Here is a 26,699-nt window from a genome sequence, read left to right as displayed (position 1 = left end):
TCTGGGCCCCATGTAGCTCAGCCCCAGAGTGAGGCTCCACTCTTGAGGTCTGATTGGTGAAGTCCCAAAGCAGCTGATTTGCCCGTTGGCCCTACTTAAGCCATCAGCAAGAATAAGTAAGCTGTCCAAAAAACTGGACTGCACCCTGCTCTGGACCATCTGCCTTATGCTTTCTGCTCCTGCTTACCCAGCTTGATTTCCTGGCCTTCATACCCAGCTTGACTCCCAGCAGCTTTGTGGTTCCTGATCTCCAGTTTGGCTCCTGCCTCTGACTCTCTAGTATCCTGACCCAGCCTCACTCTGGTTACCTGCTCATGGTTCTGATTTACAGTTTGGCTCCTGTCTCTGACTTCCACGAATCCTGACCCAACTGACTCCTGTTTCCTGTTCCAGCTACTAGGTATGGCTGCCCATGACCCAGCCATGACACCTTCTCCCAATCCCTCATTCAAATTTTTGCTCTTCCAAACACAGACCAATTAATTCACTGAAATAGGGTGCGGGCAGTTTCAGGCTCTTCCTCTTGCAGTGGGGGTGAAGAATCAAGTGGGCAGAAGGAGCTGTAGATCTGGCAGGAGCATGAAGCCTTCAGCCCTTAGGAAATTTCATGTAGCCCAGAAGACTTCAGCAAGTCTATTTGGCAACACAGGCTACCCCGAGCACTCTCCTCCATGTCCTCCACTCTCTACACTGACCTCCTGTAGAATATCAAATCAAATTTAAAGTCTTGATCCTTCTCTTCAAGTGCCCAATGGCCTAGGCTCAGGTTGTCTAAAAGATCACCTAAAACTCCAGGATGAAGACCATAGTTGACAACTGCAGCCCTCAGAGTCAGGCTCAATGGAACTTTCTTCCCTAAAAAGTAAAGCTTGTCTGTGCAGGAGACAGAAATTTTGCCTTCTTTAACAAACACATAGCAGCATGTACACTTAAAAACATGAAACAAAAAACAAACAAAATAAAACACTCCACACACAATTCCCCACCTGGGGAGAGGATGAGAGCGAGAACAAATACATGTGACAGATGTAAGACAGTCAGCGTCTATGCTGATGAAGGTAGTAAAAGATCTTATTACAGAATAGAATAGCCACTCCGCAAATGCTGGGAGCTCTTGCAGGAGCGCTCTGTCCCCATTTTTTCAGAGGGAGGGAGTACTAGTCACTACTCATGTGATGTAGAATCAGGCTCCTCTTTTGCACATGCAGCAGCTCTGACTAGCTGCCCTTAAACAAAAGGAAGGGGAATGGAGAAAGGGCAGCCAATCAGACAGGGATTTCCCCATAAATTAGGGAGTTACCTGCTGACTTCTACCAGAGTCAGGAAATCCAGCGTAGGGGAAATCTAAACTTGGCGAGTCTGAAATAGAGTGATCCAATGGGAAAACGATTGACATCAATAGGGCTACCTACAAAGTAAGTTGCTAGCAGGTATAAGAAAACCAGGTATAAGAAAAATGGCCCTAATTTATTGAGGTAACCCTGTCAAGTTACTCGCACAGAGACAGATGCAAAATGGATACTAGCAGCAGCCACAGCAACTTTATCATAAAAAAAATGTAGAATGTCTCCAGCCCTGGGTAAAGATGTGCCGCAGTAGTCTTCATCCCATGCCACCTAGTGACTAAACATTATAATGCAGTTTAAGCTTTTCACCAGATATCCCCTTTTTAATTTCTCTTTTTCTGCTTTTTAACCATTTTAAAACTATAAAACTATTTTTAAAATAACTTTATTTCAACACATGTACATCTGTTACTCTTCTCTAAATCTTACTGTTTTTTTTAACAATGTGGCAAGAATGGGTAACAACTTGGTGACTAAGCTGTCCTACTTGCAACAGCTGTCTCTGGCAGGTTTGGAGTAGGTGAATCTTCTTCTCCTTGTTCTGCATCTGCAATTTGTAGAGTTTGCTCAGTTGATTGATTGTTCTGTCTCTGGATTGAACTGAAGATGTCAGTGGTTTCTGTTGAACTCCCTGCTGTCTGTCTCAATAGTGTAAGATCTAGGTCAGTGGTTCTCAGACTTTTTTTTTTTTTTTTTTTTGCAGACCACTTAAAATTGCTGAGAGTCTCGGCGGACCACTTAATGATCTTTCCAAAAGTTGTTTGTACCATTAGCTAACTATTGTAAAACACTTTGAATAAAAGTGCTATCTGAAAAAAACCTTAATAATAATAAACTTTTTTTGTTCTGCAAATAAAAACACACAACTCATATTTTAATATCAGTAGTGTTACCTTTCTGATGCGATGAATGTGCCCTCTCTCCCCCACCACAGCAGTCCCCGAATTGGGGCTGGGAAGGTGGGGGGGTCTCTCCCTCTCTCCCCCACTGTGGCAGCCCCCGACTTGGGGCTAGGAAGGGGGCGGGGGGTCTCTCCCTGGCAGCCGCAGCCCTAGAGCTGGGGAAAGTCACCTCTTTCTCTGGCCGCCGCAGCTCTGCATGTCCCAAATTCCCCCCATCCCCTCTTCTGACCCCACTGCCCCCTCCCACCTACCCCCTATTCCCCCAAGGCCACCACCACGCCTTACATGGGCATCTTCTCCAGATTCCAGGCATGTAATTAGTGGAACCACGCCTGCGAGCCTCCACTAATTAGGTGGGTGGCCCTTCATTCTTTCATGTGCGGCTGCCCAGGCACTCACCTTCTAGGGAACTATCTGCAGACCACCTGAATGGAGCTTGCAGACCACTGGTGGTCCACAGACCACAGTTTGAGAACAGCTGGAGTTCTTCCATCTTCTTCCACCATCCAGTTTGACACAAACATGGTCACCGGGTTCCAGATCAGGCAATTCTCTAAATGAGCGATGTTGGTTATAAAAGTGTTCATAAGCTCTTTTTGCCTTTTGATCCAATTTGGCTATTTTTCTCAGGTCCGGCCACTTTGGGGCTAAATTCTTTTCCAGGGCTGGAACTGTAGTCCTGAGTTGCCTTCTCATTGGACTGCATTGGCTAAAGCCAGTGGCTGCTAACAGTGTTCATCTGTACATCCGATGAAGTGAGCTGTAGCTCACGAAAGCTTATGCTCAAATAAATCTGTTCGTCTCTAAGGTGCCACAAGTACTCCTGTTCTTTTTTTAGTGTTCATCTGTAGCTTAGAGAAACAAGAAATGGATCTTTCTGTCTCAATATTCTCTTGGTTGTCTGTACAGTCATCTCAGCCTCTCCATTTGCTCATGGGTAACATGGGCTGCTAGTGATGTGTTCAAAATCATATTTGGTTTAGAACTTAAATTCCAAATTCAGCTGCAATTAATTGCAGTCCGTTGTCTATCAGTAGTTGTTCTGGAATACCAAAATGGGCAAATGTGCTCTTTAATTTCTCAATAACACTGCAACTAGTATTTCAATATATCTAGAAAAATAATCCACTCCAGCTAGATAATAACGTCCTCTGAATTTGCATACATCTTCTGCTAGCCTCTTGCAGGGCTGTGTGGTAGAAGTGTTATTAGAGACTCCTTGCATTCTGTTGATCTGGCAGTTCTGCAAAGTTCACATGAAGATATTGTATTCTTTATGTCTTTGCTACCTGTAAGTGTACAAAAGCAGAATGCAGCTGGCTTCCATTCAGATCCATGTAGCTGCAACAATACACCACCTGGGCTATAGCTACTGGCATCAGCATTGACTGCTGAGAGTTTCTTTACATCATAGAATTTTAAAACTGGAGCACTTGAGATCATTTTTTACTCTTTTGAAAAGAGTTTCCTGATTTGGCCCCCATAGCTAGGACGTATTGGACCCTAATAATTCATTCAGTGGTTCTGACACTGTAGACAGGTCTTGCAGGTATCAGCCAAGATAATTTACTATCCCCGGCCTGTGTCTCAGTTCTGGTGCATTTGTTGGAGCATTCAATTCTCTAATTGCTTTTACTTTCTCAGGGCTAGGACTAATTTCATCCTTGTTTATCATCTGTTCCAAAAATTCAATTTGGTGCAAGTAGAAAACACACTTTTCTCTATTTAGTTTGAGTTCGGACTTGTTGATCAAGCTCAGAACTTCACTGAGGGTTTTGTCATGTTCTTGCATTGACAACCCATATACTAAATTGTTGTCCATTAAAACAACAGCCCCATTAGTATTCTTTAGCAGCTTTGCCATCATAATCTTTGAAAGCAAAATCTCCCAAATGGTGTAATTAATGTAGTCAGTTTAGCTCTCTCTTTAGCTAACAGAATTTGCCAGAAACCACTTGAGGCATCTCGCTTAGAGAACACAGTAGCTCCTGCCACTTTAGGGATGAAGCATTCTAGTGTTGGGAAGATATATTTTTCTCTCAGTACTGGTTCATCAAGTCTTTCAGATCCACACAGATTCATATATTCCCATTTTTCTTCATAGCAGGTACCATTGGTATGCACCCTGGTATTGACCCAGAGATGTTCTCAATTATACCATTCTTTTCCATTGTCTTTGACTCAGTTTCTACTTTATGATGTAACGGGATAGGAGTTCTGTGGGGTGTATGTACACTAAATGGTTCAGAATTGTCTCAAGATCATTTCTACTGGATCTCCTTTTAGAAGTCCAATATCACCAATTAGTCCATTAAATTCTTCCACTTTTCATACTAGATCCATCCTGACAACCATACTGCAACTGAGAAGACTGTTAGCTTCAGCTTCTCTAATCACATATACGTTAAAATTAAAGCTTATGTCTTTGTATATCTTTTTTCTGTGGAAAATTGTCCAATGCACTTCACAATACCTCCAGGGCAATTTAGGACCATGTCTGCTGGTTTCAGCTCCAGCAGGGGTTGAAGGTGAGTCTAAGTCCCTTCTGATATGACTGTAATATCTGCACCTGAAACTATTCAGTTCCACCCTCCAGGCTGGCTCAGGAGGGTGGATGATGCATGTGGTTGATCTCAGAAAAAATGGCTCTTGATTCTCAGTGGTCATGTCCTGAAGTGCCTTTGTGTGGCAGACAGTAGCAAAATGTCCAATTTGGGGACATTTACAGCATTTGACTCTCTTAGCTGGACAATCACCTCTTGGACAGGGGTCTCTCTCATATCTTGTACATCTAGTCTGAAAAGTGTTATATTTTGCCTGGGGCTTACCTCACATTGACTTTTTGCAGCTGTTCTATATCTCCCACCATGACTCTGTTTGTAAGCCAGTTCCTCTAGGTTTCTTTCTGGCAGCCATTGATCTCTAGTTTGACTTTTAATCGTCTCTGATTGTTTTGCCATTTCTATTGCTCTGAGGTTAAATCTCTCTTCATTTGTAGTTTCTCTGTCACTCCCTTGTCTAAAATGCCAATCACTACTCTGTCTCTAATGTGCTCTTCCTTTTTGTCTTCAAAATCCGTTTTCTGCTGTGTCATTCTTCTGCTGCACCTTATAAAAGATTCCACAGGTTCTCCAGGTTTTTGAACATGCTGGTAGATTCATGCTCACTTATACCTCAGCATGCTGTGGTGTATGACGTTCAAATTTCACCAGCACCACCGCATATGTGTTCTTGTGGCTCTCCTCTGGAAAGGGGAAGGATTTAAAAATATGTTCAGCTTCCTTGCCCATGGCATAGACTAGGAAAGGCACCTGTGTCTCCTCATCCTCCTTGTGGAGTTTAGTTGCAATGCAAAAACATGCAAACCGCTCCTTCCAATCAGGCCAGTCTGCTGGTCTTTAAAAGCTGAAGCTTTCTGGGGCATGAAACTATGGCATTTTGATGAAATTCATCGGCTTCTATTATTCTTCTGACACGATGTCAGGTTAGTCACACAGAACAAGACGCAAAATGGATGCTAACAACACCAACTTCATTGTAAATAAAGAATGTAGACTGTCTCCGACACTTGATAAAAGAGGTGCTGCAGTATTCTTCACACAGTACCACTTAGTGACTAAACATTATCATGCAGTTTAAGCTTTCCATCACAAATCTGGATATGTCAGGTTTAGCTAGCAGACTAATGGCAGCTAGATAACGTCATGCAAGAGATTCAGGCTGGTAAAAGCTGGGGTATGGGAGAAGAAACCATTTCTTTACATCCCTAGTTCTTCAAAGTTTTTGTTCTATGGACTACTTCGTAAGAGCATCCCTATGGACTAACCTTACTGCCAACAGCTCAACTTCCAAAATGTTATTGCTTCGTTCATAATAGTTCTCTTCTGAAGACCACCAAGAAGTGCTTTGCACATCGCTTGTGATCCATGGACCACAATTTGGGAACCACAACTTTTAGCAGTGTTGGTGGACCCCAGGGGAAACTGAAGTCCATCCTTCATAGCCAGAGAGAGCATGACCATGATAAAGGACGTGTGTGTTTGTGGGAAGATTAAAGGAGAAAATAGAACAAAATCAAAAGACCACCCAAAATGTAATCTCTTAACAAATTGTGTTGTCAGTAAACACATTCTTGAGAAAACCCAAGTTAAGTTAAAAGCAAGGGCAACTGGTATGAAAAAGAAATAAAAGCGGGCTGTTTTGTATTGTTCTCTCTCTTGCCCTCCCCAAAACAATTTAGCATAAAGTGTCTATCAATAAATGTCTCTCTAAGAGCTCCCATTATATTTTTGAAAGAGTCTTTTAAAATGTGATGTAGTTTTAAATTTGTTTATTAATCTAAGGACTCTCTATATATAATGCAAAGAACAATGTAAAAGGGCGTATTTTTACCTTTCAACCTTGCTCTTCCTCTGAAACATTAGTACATTGTGTTTCTTTTCAAATACCAGGCAGCAACGACCTACGTTATGAACTTTGTCCCAATAAAAAAATGGAGAGTGGAAAGTTTCAAATTGTATTTAGGAGTCTTCAAAATCAGCAGGAACACACTGACAGATTTACAAGGACAGGTGGACTAATATCTACATTTGTGGGACTAGGTGCTCCTTAAGTGCGGGTAAACAGCTGCTCCCAACAGGCAGTTAACACTTTCTTCAATATGCAGGCCAAGAAACATGCCTGGAATCTTGTGCCCAGGGTAATCTCTGCCTGTGTGAGCAAAGAAACAAGCTCTGGTCTCCTTGATGTGATCTGGTTGTCTCTGGAATAAAATTAATTAAGAATCCAGACATGAATATGAAAAAACTCCTCAAGGTTTATTAAATACTAAGAGATTAATCAAACTACATGAGCAGGAGAGTTGTTTTTTTCTGGTTTATTACAGAGCCCCATCTGAAAAACAATCCCAGCAGGATACTGAGTGACAACAAACTAAGCCAATGAAGTACAAGTCAGAGATATTTACATCATTAGACTACGCACCGACTAAACACCCTGACAGAGGCATCTTTACATAACAACTAATGAAAAATGATTAACCTTTTGCAGGGTTTTATATACCACAGAACTTTTGCCTTTCACTCAAACCTGGGGAGAAAGATCAAAGTTTCTATCTGTTTTAATCACATATCACTGTAGTCTAGTTGCTGTATTTAACTGATAAATTCCACATTATGAGTCAGTACAAAAAGCTATAATAGAGAATAAAAATAATACAATTAGAATGAGAAACAGGTGAAGAGGGAATAATATCCAACTACAATTTTGAAAAAAATACTTAGAGTACCAATAAGCAATCAAGCATCATACGAACTGAAAAAAACAAAACCAAAAACCTTTCTAGCAATCATAGCTGGTAGATTACGTTAGAAGTATCCCAAGATAACACTGGAAGACTGACTTCTCGAAACATTTAAAAATAAACTAGACAAAACTCTAGAACGTGTCCTCTGAGGGATAATCTTCCTGCACATTGGTAGGCGCATGAACAGACTATCTAATAAGCATTTTCCATCTCCAGCTTTTATGATTCCAATCTACTGAAGCTCACATATCATATTATATTTCAATGTCCTCATGTGTTTTTCAGTCTTTGATTCCATCTATAAAGGGCTTCAAGGAACCATGGTTATATTCAGTTATAATGTCATTTCCTCTAAAGCAGTTTCTCATGTGGCTCCTCTGATGCAGTGTGAATGTAGTAATATGTATTAAAACTGTGTATCTTTTTAAATATGGTTCTACTATTGCCTGACACTATACATGTTGCCCAAGTTTAGCCACACTGAATTTAACATGATCCTATACTCAGTTTTGAAGCCCAGCTTAGGGCTAATAATTACAATAAGGCTTATTACATACAAGCCGGTCCACTGCTTGTTCAGGGAAAGCCGCTGGCGGGCCGGACCGGTTTGTTTACCTGCCGCATCCGCAGGTTCAGCCGATCACGGCTCCCACTAGCCGTGGTTCGCCGCTCCAGGTCAATGGGGGCTACGGGAAGCAGTGCGGGCCAAGCAATGTGCTGGCCGCCCTTCCCGCAGCCCCCATTGGCCTGGAGCGGCAAACCGCGGCCAGTGGGAGCCGCGATCGGCCAAACCTGTGGACACGGCAGGTAAAAAGCCCCATCCTGCCCGCCTGGGGCTTTCCCTGAACAAGCAGTGGATTGGCTTTGAGAACCACTGTTCTACCTCATTTAGTGCACAGGACAGATAGTGGTCACATAATGAACACTCAATATTTCATTTTATCCTCCTCATCATTCAGTACCCAGAGGTCACCTACTACAGGACAGGCCCGACAAAGAAAGTAACAGGACACCACTAGCCATCATCTTCAGCCCCCAACTAAAACCTCTCCAGCGCATCATCAAGGATCTACAACCTATCCTGAAGGACAATCCCTCACTCTCATAGATCTTGGGAGACAGGCCAGTCTTCGCTTACAGACAGCCCCCCAACCTGAAGCAAATACTCACCAGCAACCACACTCCACATAACAAAAATACTAACCCAGGAACCTGTCCTTGCAACAAAGCCCGTTGCCAACTCTGTCCACATATCTATTCAAGGGACACCATCATAGGACCTAATCACATCAGCCACACTATCAGAGGCTCGTTCACCTGCACATCTACCAATGTGATATATGCCATCATGTGCCAGTAATGCTCCTCTGCCATGTACATTGGCCAAACTGGACAGTCTCTACGCAAAAGAATAAATCAGACATCAAGAAGTATAACATTAAAAAACCAGTCGGAGAACACTTCAGCCTCCCTGGACACTCAGTTACAGATCTAAAAGTCGCAATTATTCAACAAAAAAACTTCAAAAACAGACTCCAACGAGAAACTGCAGAACTGGAATTAATTTGCAAACTGGACACCATTAAATTAGGCTTGAATAAAGACTGGGAGTGGATGAGTCATTACACAAATGAATAACTATTTCCCCATGCTAATTTTCCCCCTGCTGTTACTCAGACCTTCTTGTCAACTGTTTGAAATAGGCCGTCCTGATTATCACTACAAAAGTTTTTCTTTCTCCTGCTGATAATAGCCCACCTTAATCAATTAGTCTCGTTAGAGTTGGTATGGCAACCCCCATTTTTTCATGTTCTCTCTCTATATATACATATCTTCCTACTGTATTTTCCACTGCATGCATCTGATGAAGTGGGCTTTAGCCCACAAAAGCTCATGCTCAAATAAATTTGTTAGTCTCTAAGGTGCCACAAGTATTCCTCGTTCTTTTTCCTGATACAGACTAACACGGCTACCACTCTGAAGCCTGTCATCATTCAGGTGTGGACCGCCCTCTGATTGCTTCACAAACATTAATGAGTCTACCTTTGTAACAACATCCCTGCAAGGCAAGGTGGTATTACTATTTCTATTATACAGATGGAGAACTGAGGAACAGACACATTTATGTCAAAAATGTGAACTAATTTGGGGTGCAGAATGTAAGAGGCCTAGGATCTGATGTTTCAGAGAACTTTGCATATTATAGCCCTTCATTTGTTAAGACTACAACTGTCATTGACTTCAGTTACAGCTGTAAGTGCTGATCCACCAATCGGACCCCAGGTGTCTCAAGTCAAACACCCAGAAAATGAGGAACACACAATTAGTGGCCACCTGTGAAAAGTTTGATTCAAGTGATTTGCCCAGCGTCACATAGGAACTCTGTGGCAGAGGCAGGGATAGAATCCCATTCTTCAGGGCAGCATTCCATTGCCTAAGCCACCAATCCATCCTTTCTCTTCCTGCTCATCCCAGTCACAGTCTCATCCACCACCACTTGCCTTCAGCTCATCCCAGTCCTGCGCCCTTCCTGCTGGCTCCAAGTCTCAGCCCCCACCCCACTACTACTCCCCCGCATTCCTTCCAGTCTGCCCCCTCACTACTTCCACTACCCCCAAGCTCACCTCCTCATCATGCTTCATTCACATCAGGATGTTTCCACCTTCTCCTCCTCCTCACACCAGCAGGAGAAGCACTGGGGACAAAGAGAGTCTCCCTGCTTTCAGCTCCTGTACCTAGAGCCCCAGCAGCCACAGACTGCTGAGAGGTACAACTACAGTGATCAGTCCCTGCAGCCTCAGGCTACAGCATACTCACTGGAGATGAAATCTTCAGCGAATTTAGCTGCTATACTCTAATAAGTATCTACTGAGCATGTGCAAACAGATTTGCAGAGACTCATAACTTGGCCAAATTTGAGTGGATTTGCACAGGGACAGCAAAAAGCTGATTTCTGACACCAAGGTGACCCCTCTATCAAATTCAAGTCCCTACTTAAAGCATAGGGGTGCTAGAGCTGTTCAAATGAACTTTTTTAACATGGGCAAAACAATGTATTTTTAAGTAACTTAGTTCTCGGAACTGACTGAATCATTTTGACAGAAATTTTCCAAAAGAATTCAGCCTGTGGTAGACACAGGCATGGAAAGTTTTGCACAAGTGATTAAAGTTTGGCAAAGTTACAAGCAATGGAAAACAGGGTCTGATATTGGAAAGCACAGGGTAACCTTAACTTTAGGCAGCACAACCTGTGCCACTGCTAAAAAGCTTTTATTGTGTTGTATCATTTTGCATTTGATTTTATTCTATCATAAAGCACCCCTAAATATTTTGCCTTTTTTATTTATGTAGATAAATAATTATGTTTCCTGATCAAAAGTTCTCAAACATTAAGACCTTGCTTACCAAAAGTAAAACTCAGAAGTACCACCTTTTCAATTATAATCAGCGTAGTCAGAATGGATTCTTATTCTGACACCATCCTACTTTACATATCAGACTCACCAAATAGCTAAATGATCTGTGGGATGGATGCACCTATCTCAACTAACATAAATGATGTTGCTTTCTTTTCTCTCTTCATTCACTCCCTACCAGCCTCACTTCTCCTCCCAAACCTCCACACCCACACCAGTCTCCTCTCACAGTCCCATCATTTTTCCTGCCCCCAAGTCTTTCCTTAAAGCTCTTTCATTCTTTATGATTACCAGTCCCAACCATTCAAAAATCAGGAGTCAAGCCTCATAAAATCATGGGATTTTGAAAAATAATAAATATGGGGTTCTTTTATTTCTGATCCAGTTTTTGAGTTTTAGGGGTCTGGTTTTCCAGTGTCTCTCTGGAACCATGAGGGCTAGCAACTTACTGCTTTAAATTAAATCTGAGATTCTCACATAATCACAACTTCAGGAGTGGGGGCCTCAAGAAATACACTAAACATTGCAAAACGTATGATAAAATCATGAGTTGGCAGCACTTACTCACTACAGAGAACATTTGTTCCAAATCCCCCCAGCCTCTCCCATTTTATGAGTTTCTCCTCCTCCAGCATTCCTTCCTCTCTTCCCAAATCTCATTTCCCTAAGTCCCTCTTCCACTTGTTTCCCCCTCCCTCATATCTAACTCTCTCTTCCTCCTCCCCCACCAGTCTCTTTCTTCCCCTTTTGCAGTTGGTCCTCAACAGTTCTCCTGCCTCCCCCAGCACCCTTGCCCCCTAGGTCTCAAAAACTTATACCTATCATGTCCCCTTTGCTCTGCCCCCAACCAGGATCCCATTCTTTCTTTCCATTCCCCCTCCCATTCCCCTCTCTGTCTCTCAGGGCCACACAGCCAAAACCACTTTTCTCCACCTCACCCATACTCCTCCCTCCAAGTGCCTCCTGTCTTTGCCTCCTCTGCCCCAGTGGAAGAGGTGCTGCTGGTCCTTTTCCACACAACATTTTGAACTGCAGGAGATGGGTCCAAGGAGGGAGGAAGCTAAGCCAGCTCCAGAGAGGAGCTGTAGTTTCCAGCCTGCCCAACAACAGGACAGAGTGCCCCTACAGAAGCAAGAGGTTGCATTTCAGCAAGAGGTTGTCTCTCTCTCTGTGGCCAACTGCTCAGTTCAGCAGCTGGAAGGGGAGAGTTCTGAGCATTACTGCAGCCTCAGATTGCTTTGTGCTCTTCCCTCCCCTCCAAGAAACCATTACTGTGTGTGGGCATGGAGGACAAAGTCATTGTTTTCCCACCCCTCAGGCTGAAAGTTGGGCTAGCCATGTCATCCAGCCCTCCTATACTTATGCTCATTCATGAAAGCCAGCACTGCAACCAACTTGGGGTAACTCTACATTAAGTCTCATTCTGATGGGTAAAGATGAATTGATCACTGAACTAAAAATTGATGGTTTCCCAGGTGCAAGTGATCACAACCTAATTTAATTTGATATGTGCAAACAGAATACAGTCCCAACAAGTCAGATATATTTTGGGTGCTTTAATAGGGCCAGTTGCTTTAATCTGACAACAATCATCAGTGAAATTGTGTCAGAGGAAAAAGTTAAATGTAACAATGTGAATGGTAATTGAGAATTATTTAAGAATGCTTTATTACATACCAAAAAACCACACAAGTCCCAAGTCACTTACGAAGTCTTCTTCAGTTAAAGCACCATCCTGGTGGGAAGTGAAAGTAGCAATTAAAACTAAAAAATAATATGTAACAAATAGAAAAATGTGAAAGTTGACAGCAATGAGTTCAAATTGGCAATTAGGAAATACAGACAATTGATAAGGGAAGCTATCAGTATGAAGTACTCATGAAAAAAATCTATGACCAGAGGAACTAAAAACAATGAGGAAATTATTTAAATAAATCAGGAACAAATGGAATCTTAACAATAGCATAGGTTTGATACCAGATAAGGCTGGTAACATTGTCAATCATGGAAAATAACTAGCTAGGCAGAGAATCTTGGGTTTATAGTGGATCACAAATGGAATGTGAGTTAACAATAAGATGCAGCTGCAAAAAATAATTTTGGAGTACATTAACAGGAATGTCATATAGAAGACACAGGAGGAAACTGTTCTGCTGTAGTCAGCACTGGTGAGGCCTCAGCTGGAGTACTGCGTCCAGTTTTGGGCACCATGCTTCAAGAAAAATGTGGACAAATTGGAGAGAATCCAGAGGAGAGCAACAAAAATGATGAAAGGTTTAGAAATCATGACCTTTGGAAAGGTTAAAAAACTGGGCATATTTAGTCTTGAGGGAAAAAAAGACTGAGGCAGGGGAAGACCTGATGGCAGCCTTCAGATATGTTAAGGGCTGTGATCAATTGTTCTCCATGTCCACCAAAGGTAGGACAAGAAGTAATTAGCTTAAACTTCAGTAAGGGAGATTTAGGTTAGATTGTAGGGAAAACTTTCTACCTGTAAGGATAGTTAAATACTGGAATAATTACCTAGGGATGTTGTGGAAGCCCTGTTATGACAGTTTTTTTCAAAAAACAGGTTAGAAAATGTGGCAGGACTGGTCTAGGTTTTACTGGCCCTGCCTCAGCATGAGGGTGGATAGACTCAATGAACAGTTAAGGTTCCTTCCAGTCCATTTCTATGATTCTATGATGCAGAAAAGGAAGTAGTATTCAATAAATGTTTTCATTTTGTATCTGGAAGGAAATAGGATGATGTAGTCCAGGGGTTCTCAAACTTCATTGCACCATGACCCCCTTCTGACAATAAAAATTACTATACGACCAAAGCCTGAGTCCTGCCACCCTGTGAGGGCGCCAAAGCCAAAGCCCAAGGGCGTCAGCCCCTGGCAGGGGGGCTGTAACCTGAGCCCCGCCATCTAGAGCTAAAGCCCTCAGGCTTCAGCTTTGGCCCCAGGTGGTGGGGCTTGGGCTTCAGCCCTGGCCCCGAGCAAATCTAACCCAGCCCTGGTGACCCCACTAATAAAGGCATCCTGACCCACAGTTTGAAACCACTGATGTAGTCATAGAATCATAGAATATCAGGGTTGGAAGGCACCTCAGGAGGTCATCTAGTCCAACCCCCTGCTCAAAGCAGGACCAGTCCCCAATTTTTGCCCCAGATCCCTAAATGACTCCCTCAGTGATTGAACTCACAACCCTGGGTTTAGCAGACTAATGCTCAAACCACTGAGCTATCCCTCCCCCCAAATCATCCGCTGATACAGATATATTTTCTATTCCATCTGTAACTAGGGAGGATGCTAAATAGCATCTGTTTAAAACTTTTAATCAGACAGACAAGATAATTTGCACCCAAGAGTATTTTAAAAATTGGCTGAGGGAGGAACTCTCTGAACCACTGATGTTGATTTTAACAAATCTTGGAATGGTTGGGAAGTTCCAGAAGACTGAAGAAAACTAATCTTGTGCCAATCCTTTAAAAGGGCAGATGGGATGACCCGAATAACTTTAGACTAGTTAACCTGACATTGATCCTGGACAAAATTATGGAAAGACTGATATGGGATGTGCCAGCCTCTGAGCACCCCCTCATGGCCAGTGGTCACTTTGCAGACACCGTGCCCCAGTTAGCCTCCTCTTGCAGGCCCCTTAAACACTCCAGACAGTTTCTGCTATGGCTCACAGCACCCTTTTCTGGGCCTGGTTTAATGTGAAACAGACCTCATAGTCCTAAATCACAAAGTAATCCAAACAATCCTCAATGAGCCCCAAACATAAAGTCCATAATCATAATTCAACAGTTCCTACTTAGCTCCAGTTCGCCTGGCACACCCAGAGCCCTTCCTTTGTCAATCTGCTCCATCTGAAGCCGCCCTACATTACAGAGCTCCTGATCCTGGGCCCATAAAGGAAGAGTGTCCTAGGGTCCACCCCCGCACCTCCAACACCTAATTTGCCAGGACCACTTCCTCTCTTCCACTACCAGGCCATTTTCTGGGCCTTTGTTCATTCCAACTCCCTGGAATATTTTTCTTAAAGGACCAGTTCACCCTATTACAGAATGCAATTCATAAACAATTAAAATATAAGCATAATTAATGCCAATCTAATTCTTTTATGGAAAATAGATTTTGTCAAACAAACTTGATATTGTTTTTTGACGAGATTACAAGTTTGGTTGATAATGGTAACTGTGCTGACATAATATACTTGAACAACAGGGCAGTCTGCAAAATATCTTTGATGCCTATAGTATATACCAATGCAAAGAGTATGGGGAACAAGCAGGGTGAACCTGAAGTTGTGATATATGAAGAAAATTGTTACTGAATTGGCATTACAGAGACTTGATAGGACAACTCCCATGATTGGAGTACCAGCATTGAGGGGTATAGTTTGTTTCAGAAAGATAGATATAGAAAAAAGGAGGAGGCCTTGCGCTGTACATCAAGAATTATACACTTGCTCCAAGGTCCAAGAGGAAGTGAGTGGCAGACCTACTGAGTGTATCTGAATGAGGACAAAAAGGGAAAAGAACATTAGTGATGTTATGGTGGGGGTCTGTTATAGACCACCAAGTCAAGGAAAGGAAGAGGATGAGGCATTCTTCAAGCAGGTAACAAGATTAGCTAATACACATGAGCTAGTATTAATGGGGGATTTTAACTTCCTGATATCTGTGGGGAGACAAATACAGCAAAACATAATACATCCCACAAATTCTTAGCATGTGTCAGAGACAACTTTCTGATTCAGAAAGTTGAAGAAATAATTAGGGGGTCATCCATTTTGGATCTGGTTTTAACCAACAGGGATGAATTAGTTGCAAATGCAAAGGTGGTTGAGAACTTAGGGGAAAGTGATCATGATCTGATAGAATTCAAGATCCTAAGGAAAGGAGGACATAAGAACAGCAAAACAAGGACCCTGGACTTCAAAAAGACAGACTTCAACCAACTCAGAGAAAAATTAGGCAAGGTCCCACGGAGAGATCAATTAGGAAGAAAAGGAGTCAAAGGGGGCTGGCAGTTCCTAAAAGATGTAATACTAGAGGCTCAATATCAGGCTATTCCAATGCAGAGGAAAAGTAAGAAGAGCCATAAGAGGCCAATGTGGCCACACAAGGAGATTTTTAGATATCTAAAAACCAAAAGGTACACATACAGGAAATGAAAGGAGGGGCATGTCACTAAGAAAATATATGAGGGAATAGCATGAGCATGTAGGGACAAAATCAGGAAAACTAAGGCAAGGAATGAGTTACAACTGGCAAGAAATGTTAGAGACAAGAAGGGATTCTACAAATATGTCAGACAAAAAAGAAAGATCAGGTATGGTGTGGGTCCGCCACTCAGTGGAAAAGGTGAGCTGGTAACAGAAGATGATAAGAAGGTAGAGATGCTCGGTGCCTACTTTGCTTCAGTCTTCACACAAAAAATAGTGTGACCAGATGACTAACAAAGTTATCATGGACAATAAAGGGGAAGGGATGCAGATCAGAATAAGTAAAGAACATGTCAGAGATCTTCTGACATGTTTGAATTAATTTAAGTCAGCAAGGCCTGCTGCTGTTCACACCAGGGGGCTGAAGGAATTAGCTGAAGAAATATCGGAGCCACTGGCAATAATATTTGCAAACTCATGGCCAGGAGAGGTCCCAGAAGACTGGAGAAGGGTTAACATTGTGCCCATCTTTAAAAAGAAGGGAAAGGAGGAGCCGGGAAACTGTAGACTGGTCAGCCTGACCTCAATACCTGGGAAGCTACTAGAGCAATGTATAAAACATTCAATTTGCAAATACCTGGAGGATGAAGGGCCGATCACTAGCAGCCAGCCTGGATTTACCAAGAACAAATTATCCCAAACCAGCTTGATTTCCTTCTTTGACAGAGCAACTGGTTTAGTGGATAGGTGGAATGTAGTGGACATAATATACCTGGACTTTAGCAAGGCTTTTGATGCAGTCCCACATGACATTCTCATAAGTAAGCTGGAGAAATGCGTGCTCGAGTAGAAGTATCATTAAGTAGATACATAATTGGTTAAAACACCTCAAACAAAGAGTAGCTATGAATGGAATGATGTTAGATTGGAGGGAGGTCTCAAGTGGGGTTCCACAGGGATCTGTTTTGGGTCCAGTGATGTTTAACATCTTTATTAATTATCTGGACATAGGAATAGAGAGCGTACTGATCAAATCTGCAGATGATACAAAGCTAGGAGGGGCTGCAAACACTTTGGAGGATAGAACTAAAATTCAAAGGGATCTTGATAAATTGGAGAACTGGGCTATAAACAACAAAATGAAATTTAATAAAGACAAGTGTAAGTGTAGGAAAGAGAAACCAAATGCTGAAATACAAAATGGGGGATAACTGGCTTTGCAGCAGCAAGGATTTGGGAGTTGTGGTGGATCACAACCTCAACATGAGTCAACAATGCGATGCTGTTGCAAAAAAAGTAAATGCCATTTTGTGTTGCATTAACAGAGGCAAAGCATGCAAGTCATGGGAAGTGATAGTACTGCTCTACTCAGTGCAGGGTAGGCCTCAGCTGGAGTCCTATGTCCAGTTTTTGTCACCACTGTATAGAAAGAATGCAGAGAAACTGGAAAGGATCCAGAAGCAAGTGCCGAAGATGATCAAAGGGATGGAATGCAAGCCATATGCACAAAGGCCGAAGGAACTAGGTATGTTTAGTTTGGAAAAGAGGAGATTAAGAGGGGGACATGATACCGGTCTTCAAATACTTGAAAGGCTACCATAAAAAAAGATGGAGAAACATTGTTCTCTCTTGCCACAAAGGACAGGACAAGCAGTAATGGCTTCAAACTACATCACAGCAGATTTAGATTAAACCTCAGGAAAAACTTGAGGTGAGATTACATGGTTTATAGTATGCACAAAGTCAAACTAGATAATCATATTGGTCCCTTATGTCCTTAAAATTGATGATTGTATAAATTTTCTTTATCACTACATGATTCCATCCATCCAGTTATGATGACAATGGATTCATTCTCTGCTCCGGTGTGTGTAGTTTAACTCTCTCTCTTCCTAAGCAACTTTTAACTAACCTACTTTAATTAAACATCTGAAGGCCTGTCCTCTTTGTTGTGATTCTACATGTTTTTACTGCATGATTTACTGACCCAATTATTATGACAAAGTGTTTTTATTAACTAGCCATGTATCATCTGATTGTAGCCTACACATCAGTGAGAAAATAAACCATTTAATAAATGAAAAAGTTAAATTAACTGTGACATTGCACTCCATAATGTTTTATGGAAATGTGCTTATGAGTGTGAATATGATGTAACTGGAATGTGCTTCATGCAAAAGGTCTCTTGTAAGGTATCATTACAAATCTTATCATCTACTGAGTGTGTTCATCCTATTTGTATGCATGTATCATTCTTGTATCTGAAGCTAGAAATATGAAGTATAACTCTAAAGTCCTACTGTAATTATGCAAAGTGTGGGCCACTAATGGTGATTTAGAATCTTGATGGCTCCCATTGACTGGGACAATTGGTTGTAAATGGTCTATTTACCTGCAAGCCTTCCTGTGTTCATGTGAGCCAGCCCAGGAAGAATGGAGGCTGGGGTCTCATAGAACAAGTGAACATGTCAGCTGATACTGGAATCCATCTTAAATCTGGTGCTTTTCCATTTAGAAGGAGGGGTGGGGACCCAGAGAGACAAAAGATTCCCACCTTGTGCAAAAGTTTTAAAAGCAGGTGGAACAGAACAAAGGACTGCCAGTCATGAGAACACCCCTTGTTTCCACCTAAGATGTCTGCTGGAACTAACAAGGACTGTACCAGGGGAAAGGATTGGGCCCAGACAAGGAAGGAGTCTAGTCTCTGAAAGAAGCTTATTGGAACATCTCTGAGGGTGAGATTTTACCTGTAATCAGTTTCTTAAAGTATTAGGCTTAGACTTGCATGTTTTTGCTTTATTTTGCTTGGTGACTTACTTTGTTCTGTCTGTTATTACTTGAAACCACTTAAATCCTACTTTTTATACTTAATAAAACCACTTTTGTTTATTAATTAACCCAGAGTAAGTGATTAATATTAATATTAATTAATTAACCCAGAGTAAGTGGGGGAGCAAACAGCTGTGCATATCTATCAGTGTTATAGAGGGCAGACAATTTATGAGTTTACCCTGTATAAGCTTTATACAGAGTAAAACGGATTTATTTGTGGTTTGGATCTCATTGGGAGTGGGTTTCTGGGTGCTGGAGATAGGTGACCTGCTGAGCAGTTTTTGGTTAAAGCCTGCAGTTTTGGGGGTGTGGACCAGACCTGGGTCTGTGTTGCAGCAGGCTAGCATGTGTGGCTCAACAAGACAGGGTTCTGAAATCCCAAGCTGGCAGGGAAAATGGGCTCAGAGGTAATTCCAACACGTCACGTGATAGTTGGGGGTCTCTATGACCGAACCCATCACATTAATAATGGCTCAAAAATAGCCAAGATACTTAATTCCCCTTTAAAAAATGTTTTTCAACAAAATATTGTGGCAAAATGGCTGATGTTGGTATGGTGGATCCCACGCTTTTCTTTGTAGGGGGGCTAGGACGCCACCTCTTGCCCCTAATCTTGGGGCACCAAAGTCCCGCTAGTAGCCCGGGAAGGTGGTAGAGGAGGGAAGCAGGGAAGGGGTCTGGGTTTGCTCCTCACTCTGAGCCCCAGCCCCTCGCAACCCCTGAAGGTTTCTTACCCTCTTCCCCCTTGGGTAGGGTTACCCTCGGTCCTTGACGCTGAGGGAAGGAGTCTCCCTGCCCTGTTGGGGAAGGGTCTCCCATCCTCTGGTTCACTGATCTTTCAATTCTCTGTAATGCACCTCCAAATTCCAGTCCTCTCTCCTTTCTCACACCACCCTGTCCACCTGACGCAGGGGGTTTTATTTGATTGGTAACAGGGCCTTAATTGACTACAGGTGCACCAATTAACCTGTAGTAACCTTCCCTAGTCTACAGTAACCATGCCTTAATTAGCCAAGGGGTTATATATCTCCCCTCTCCCATTGCTCCCTGGCCCTGCTGTATCACAATATATAGAAAGTTGGAACAATTAGAAAGGAAGTCCTTGTGAAAAGTATCTCTGGGAAAAGATAAAGTTTAGGGAATATATGGAAAATTTGGACATCAGCTGAATGAGATAATATGCATCATAACATATTACATCTGTTACACTTACTGAACCATTGTAAATTCTTTTTGAAAAGTTATGAGCATCTGGAGAAGTAACAGAAGAAAGGAGAAAAGCATCCTATAAATTTAATCTCTATTGTTAATAAAATAATGGAAAAACTATTCAGAAATATATCCACTAAAGATCTGGATGGTGACAGATTCAAGAGAATTAGACAGTACTGGATTATTAAGAATAAAAGTCTTGCCAGACATACCTGATTCTTTCCAAAAATGCAATGCAAATGCAAAATTAGTTGAAAAGGTGATGCATTAGAAGCAATATATTTGGAATTTAGTAAAATATTCGATACAGTGTCTGACACAGATCTTATATATCATGTTAGAAATGATACATGTTAACACTTTTGTCACTGAACATGTTAATTAAATGATTTGTAAGAGCACATAAGATATATTAAGGCTCTGTCTACACTACAAATACCTGTTTGTTTTTTTAACAAGTTTGAGACTACTCTCATCCAAGCTGGTTATAACGTACTATGTGCACAGTTGAGTTGTGTCCACCAAGTAGCATTTTTCACATCTGTGCTCATGTCTACATTAGAGAGATTTGGCACACTGATGACCTTTTTGTTCCCCCTACTAGTATACCTATAACACACCTCACAGAAAATTGCTTCAAATAGTGCAAAGACAGCACACTGCCCTTGGATAACAGATGCTTTAACGTTGCTTGCACATCCGCACTTACCACACGCTCCACCTGGGCTTGTAACACTGCATTCTGGGGAAAACTGGGCAGCGTCTATAGTGCCTCAGCAAGGGAATAGGCGAGCAGAGCAACACCAGCAGCACACAGGTCAGTGCACTCCAGGCTGTCCTCGCACACACACAGCTGGGAGGATAAAAGAGCTGGCAAACTGGCTAAACAGGTATGATTAGAGGGGCCAGCATGTATTGCAAAAAAAAAAAAAAAAGTGACACACAAGTTTCAGGAGAACAAATACAGCTTTGTTTTTTTAACCTTGTTGAGACCACTCCCATCTGATAAAACAAACAGTTGAGTTGTGGCCACTGAGAACAGTCATGTGTCAACCTAGACCTCTAAACAGGGTGGAACGCTATTAGATGCCATAATTCATCATGTTGTGTATGGGCATGAACTATGTTTAGGACTAATCTCATCACTAACTAGTTACAGACTCAGTCATTAGCATGGAAGGGCCTTAATTGGGAGGAGTTACCCACACCATTCAGACCCGGGATATAATTCAAACATCTCATCCTCACCTGGGCCCTTCACAATTCTGCCTCTATCTACTGGTCTGCTCTGTCTTGTCGCATTCTTCCAGCCTCCAGCTCCCTCTGCTTCACCAGTTACGCCAGCCCTTCCATTTCTCCCACAGTCATCTTAGAGCAGTTTTCCATGTGTCCCTTCACATTTGGGACACACTCTCTGAACTGGTCTACAAGGCCACTACTATCTCCTATTCATGATGACTCATTTCTACTACTACACATGTAAGAAATAAGCCAAACTATTAATGGCTAGATAGAGAGGCAGTTGGTGGAAAGAAACTTTCATTACATGTTTTATCTCTTTTCTCTACCAATCATCTGTTGCTTGTCTTCTGTAAGATCTTAGGAGATGGGCCTGAGGATTTTTAATACATTTGAACAACATTTCACAATACAAATAAATAATCATAACCAAAAAAGGCATCAGGTCACAGAGCAGAAAAGTGAATGGCCCTCTCTGAATGTCTGTCACACAACTGCACAAATTTTGAGGCACCTTTTTACCAGAAAGATATTGATATGTTGGCGGGAGTTCAGAGAGGAGAAGGAAAAATCAACATGTAGCTGTAGAGTCTGACCTATGAGGAAAGATTAAAAGAACTGCATAAGTATAGCTTGGCTAAGTGATGACTAAGAGTCAACAGTTTAAATATAGAAAGTGTACCAAGGAGGGAAACGAATTATTTTGTGTAGCGTACAGAAGCATAAGTAGGAATAATTGTATGAAATTTAAATAAAGAAAAAAGCTATGATAAAGCCATATCTTGAATGAAAATCTTCCTGACTGTGAGATCTATTAGGTTGGGAATAGTATTCTAGAAGATGTGGTGAAAAGCTTAGGGCTTTTAAAATGACTGGGCAAGACACTAAAAATTGTACTCAAAGGAACAATCCTACACTTGCCTGGAGAGGGACTCAATGGTCTAATAAGTCTATCTATCTTTAACTTCTATGGTGCTGTTCCCTAAAGTACTATTTTAACCCCTGCTGCAGAAATCAGCCTTAATACTAGTGTTATTAGGATCCAAAGTATATTAAAATCCATACTTCATGGATTATTAAAACATAACTTGTATTTCCTCCCCCCTCCCCCCCCCCCCGTTTTTATGAAGCACGAGATTGCTTATACAGTGGACAAATAATTTGAGTTCTATTGTGTATCCTTTACTACTTCCAAAGTTCAGTGGTGTATGCTTGAAAGCTCCCACATCCTCCATCTTGAATTCTGTCTTGAGTCCAGAATTCAAGGATTGTAACCTGCTGCCCAAATTCTGTCCAGATGTTCCACCTGATGAACACTTATTCTTTCATCTTTGCCATGTAAATAGTCCCTTCTGATAATTCTTGATGTCTGATAGGGCAGAAAGAAGCTGTTCCTCTGAATGATTTGAACTCCTCCATCTGTGGTATTGCAGATGGAGGCAACGTATCCCTTTGCAATTGCTTTTTTAAGAATTTCTCTATGTAACTCCTCTCTACCTGCCACCGATCTCAGCTAAAGACAAGCATTTCAAAATGCTGTCTACTTTCCAAGGCCTAACCACAGATGTCACACTGGATGCTTTCAGAGTAACAGCCGTGTTAGTCTGTATTCGCAAAAAGAAAAGGAGTCCTTGTGGCACCTTAGAGACTAACCAATTTATTTGCGCATGAGCTTTCGTGAGCTACAGCTCACTTCATCAGATGCATACCGTGGAAACTGCAGCAGACTTTATATATACACAGAGAAATTCACTCTCCTGCTGGTGATAGCCCATCCAAAGTGACAACTCTTTACACAATGTGCATGATAATGAAGTTAGGCCATTTCCTGCACAAATCCAGGTTCTCTCACTCCCTCACCCCCCTCCTATTGCCCTGACTAGAGTTCTTCCATTGGTATACCACCCATAAATGTACCTGCTAAAGAAGATTTGTTAATGACTGGCTTGAATTCCCCAATCTTATTCAGAAAATTGATCTGAATATTGTCACATTCTTCCAGCATACCAAAATATATTTAAGATACTGTTGATTGTCAAGATACAGAAAATTCTACGTTGTTTATTTTTAAATTAAGGTCGCCTTTCTCTATTCACTTTTGTTTTTTCAGTCTTCTTGATTTAGTAAGAACAGTTTCCTTTACCACCCTCTTGTTCATTGCATCTATCTAATCTAGGGGAATAGACTGGTATACATGCATGTATATAATAGACTGAGCCAGCTGACTCTGGTTTAGAATTTTTGCCCTTTCTTTGAAAAAAAATTGCAGAGTGTACTGGAGCAGGAATTTTTTCTTTCTGGCTTCTTTTTATCTTCTGTATATTTCTCTGATTTCTTATTACTGTTTTTTTAACAACTCAAAATGAACTCTGATTTTTGCACCTGAGCTAAACTTTTCAGCTTCCTGGATCACAGATATGGTTTTCACTAAATCACTGTGACTATGTTCACTGTGTTATATTTCAGTTAATGACTATCCATGATTAGCTGACAACTGTGTGTTCCGGCATATCTGCTTAGAGTGGGTTTAAATAAAATCTGATAATAAAGTAGTCAATTGAAAGGGCACAGGAAGTAAAATACCTGTTTCCCTCACAAATGAAAAAGTAATCTGATTCGGAACCTCCTATGGAATTGCAGTACAGGTAGAGTACTGCCTTGGTATTCGTACCACATAAGATAAAATATGCACTTAGCTCTGGTTTGTAAGGTTTCAGAATTGCCACTCACCATATGCTTCCCTGCTGGGGCATTAGTAAATTAACATTAGTCACACTTTGCAGTTCCATGTTGCCTTTCATTGAGAACTCATCTGAGAGGTAGTTATTAAACTTAGTTGACGTATAGGGAAACTGAAGTAACTAGCCTGAGGACCCCTAGCATAGACGTGGCAGAGCTGGAAATAAAAGCCAGAAGTCATGATTCCTAGTCATGTGCTTTTACCACTAGGAAACACTCCTTTCCTGTGTTCTTTTGCTTGAAAAGCTGGAATTTTGCCTGTTTGTTTCTTTGCTGATTCAGTCTGTTCCTGGAGTACAAAGGGGGAGAATAACCTCTTTCTGCAGCTCCTGTTCTGAATCCAAAATTTCTAAATTGCTAGCTGTGCTAAGTGGAGCTTAGCACATAGCCGACAGAATTTGCTCTCAGGAGTGGGCATCATAATTGCAAATTTGTTTCAATTTTAACAACATTTTCGGTTGCTTTTGGCTTTTTTTCCTTTCTCTATCGTTATAATAAGCATGTGGGAACACCAGCTGCTGAGTGTGCTTTCAAAATAATAACAATTCCCCTTCCTCCCCAAATCATACACTTTCAGTGCTCTCATTTCAGGATTTACATTAATTGTGCAAGCAGGAAAAAATAAACAACAACTGTTGTCTCTTATGGAGGCAAAACCTATGGTAGGGCCTTAACTATGACAGGTGTGGACTACATCTCTGTTGCAAACTGGTGGATTTTATGATGAGTGAGATTATCTTCCTCTTTGTGTCCAAGCTGTAAACCCAAGGTAAAAAGATACTATTTGTTAGAACTTCTCTCCTCTGTGTGGCTCTTTTTGTGCTGGGTGAGCAATGGTAGAAATTTCTAGCCTCAGCTGACACAAACTGTCCATCAAAGATTTACTTTTTGACAAAGCATTTGGCTCCCCAGAGGCGTTTCTTCCTGGCCCTGTCATAGTAAAAACAGCAGTGACACAAAAAATGCTGAAGAAGTGTGGTAGTTTGTGAAATGGAAATGGAAGTTTTCCCATTTGGGACATGTCTACCTCTCATTCTGTGCTCAGGAAATGAGGAGAAGACATTGGTAGAAGCAAACTAGAATGGTTACTCAGCCTCAGTACAGTTCGGTCTCTAGACTAACTGAAAAACTACCCAAATTCACTATCCTTCATCCAGCAGACTCAGCATGGAAAACAAGCCAGATAGCTACCAATACATTATAATTTACATTTGGCGTGAGAGATCAGCCAGGGAGAAAGGAAAACTTTGCGAACCCTGAATAGAAATACCATATTTAAGTATTCATTTTGAAGTAGCGAGAATGGGGAGATCTATCCACTTGCCTTTCTTGAAGTTCCTGTTCAGCTTGTACTTGCATGGATAAAATTTTAAATGTTACAGATTCCACCCACAAGAGTGTATTCAGAGTACTATCTGCATTTTTGTCTCTTCAGTGGTCTTTTTTCTGTTTCCTTGTGTTTGACATGGAAAATGAGCCCTGCTGCTTCCAACTTGTGGTTTGTGCATGTTGCCTAGGGGAGATGCAACTTCACTTTAGAACACTGGAAAAGAAAACTGCGTGGAAATATTGCAGTGGCAAGGTAGTTTCTGATGAAGCAAAGTGAACTCCTGTTAGGGTGGCTTAAATGTGTTTGCCTTTTTCTAGTACCCGCAGCAAAGCTATTTATTGCAATGAAGTATTCAGTCCTCTTTGCCATGGTTGCTGCAACTGTTTGAAACAGCCCCTACTTGGCACCTGGCCAGCGTGCAAACATGAAGCCGAGAGAGTCTTAGGATGTTATAGTGAGCTAGCACTCTTACTGGAGACTACAGAGTGAGGCTCACCATCACCAATCCTGCAGTCCTCCCACTTCATTCTAAATGACAAACCTATGAACAAATGATGTGTGTCAATGTAACTGTATGAATAAGGTTTAGGGTGAGGTACAGTATGTAGAATGTATGAATAAAGATTTAGGTAAATATTTAGAACCAGTTGTTTAGACACCCAGAAATGTTTACTCCCTCAAACAGATGTTAGAAAACAAAATAAAACTGTATACAGACACCCTAATTCTAGGGGGAAAAGTTCTCATTTAAAAGTGCTTTAGTTTAATGCTGATCCTGTGCTTACAATCCAAAGCCTCCCTTCTCTTACTGAAAAGCAGGATAATACATTTTAAAAGGGGTGGTCTATCCCTGCATCTCTGTCATTCTGTCTGGCAGTTACACACTGTATACAACCATACAAAACATACAAAACCATAAAAAAAACACCACAGTCTTCATGGGATCATCTGTTAAGTAACCTCCTTCCCAGAGTTATCCTGCAAATCCAGTAACTCCCACATTTGAAGCTATTTGAATTTTGGCGGCCCAGCAAATAAGTTCCACAACATTCCAAGCTAAAATTTGTGAGCTTGGATGCGTGAAGCTACGGTGATGATCTGTTTGCTGCTGCACAAAATTTTCTAAGTCAACAAACATTTTCTGAAAGACACCTCTCTAAACCTAAAGGCAACTGTATTTACTTTGTAGCTGACAAACATTTACTTGAACTCACATGA

This window comes from Eretmochelys imbricata, chromosome 3, assembly GCF_965152235.1.
Source record: "Eretmochelys imbricata isolate rEreImb1 chromosome 3, rEreImb1.hap1, whole genome shotgun sequence".
Lineage (NCBI taxonomy): Eukaryota > Metazoa > Chordata > Testudines > Cheloniidae > Eretmochelys > Eretmochelys imbricata.
Note: the sequence above shows the minus strand (reverse complement) of the source record.